Raw genomic sequence first — 932 nt, 5'->3', positions numbered from 1 at the left:
TAAAGGACAGAAAAGCGAGTAAGATACTAACTTTGTCCTCAAGGAGCTTCCATCCTTGCATCCTAGCGTAGATCTTCCTGGGTCAGACATGCAATGATAACAAATGATTTTCTCAAGATCACATATCAAGTCAGTTCTGACTTCCAAAACATGGTACTTAAGTTGCATTTAAGGATAAGCAGAAATAAATACAGATGCAGAGTGAAGAATACATTGTATGTTTATTATTCACAGTTAATTACTACCTACCAAATGCTGTTGCAGAGTTAAAGGATTAAGTACATAGGCCTTTTTAAACACTGATTTCTTTTTTTTATATATATATATATATATATATACACAAAACAGTTCAGCAAGGCTTCGTGATATACACCAATTCCAAAATAAACAATCAAATGGTCCAGGTGTCGAATGCCATAGTTTCCTTTTTTCATTATTGATGGAAGAAGAAATAGAACCAAACAGCAAGAGGAGGAACTCAAGGAATGCTCAGCTTGGAGAGCTGCTTACCTCTTGGTGAATCAGAATGTTAAAGGCAGCATCCATCTCTACAAGTGCCCAAAGAAAGTTTCAGAAAAAGACAAAAAGACACTCAAGAAAAAAATGAAGGAGGTCTCATTTGTTTATTTTAAGAGGATGGGGCATAAAAATAATATGGTTGCTGGAAAACAATAAAGTAACTAAAGATTGGCACTAAGGGCATTGCTGTTTAACTAGTCTCCCTTCAGTTAAAAATCATTTCCCTTAAATACTCTTTCTGCTTTCAGAAGTTTTGTAGGGGCAATTGGGTGGGACGGACAAGCCATAAACAGCCTGCTGTTAATTAGGAAGTAAAGATACTAGTCCCTTGCTTCTTGAATCCTCAATTAAGGATTTGGACACAACACACACACACACACACACACACACACACACACACACACACACACACA

The 932-nt window shown here is 36.6% G+C and overlaps 1 protein-coding gene across 1 annotated transcript in view; it reads right to left on the bottom strand.

Annotated features, from left to right (window-relative positions):
* Window positions 1-202: 202 nt before the first annotated feature.
* Window positions 203-932, bottom strand: part of GRB2 (growth factor receptor bound protein 2) — a 120,863-nt gene continuing 120,133 nt past the window's right edge. Inside the window, exon 6 of the mRNA XM_069076438.1 lies at window positions 203-932. This exon is cut by the window's right edge and continues 1,557 nt beyond it. The gene's annotated coding sequence lies outside the window, so the exon portion shown is untranslated.

Source organism: Petaurus breviceps, unplaced genomic scaffold, assembly GCF_028583685.1.
Source record: "Petaurus breviceps papuanus isolate PSGF00001 unplaced genomic scaffold, PetGlider_PUasm1.0 90925, whole genome shotgun sequence".
NCBI classification, from domain to species: Eukaryota; Metazoa; Chordata; class Mammalia; order Diprotodontia; family Petauridae; genus Petaurus; species Petaurus breviceps.
This window is presented reverse-complemented; position numbering and strand designations above follow the sequence as displayed.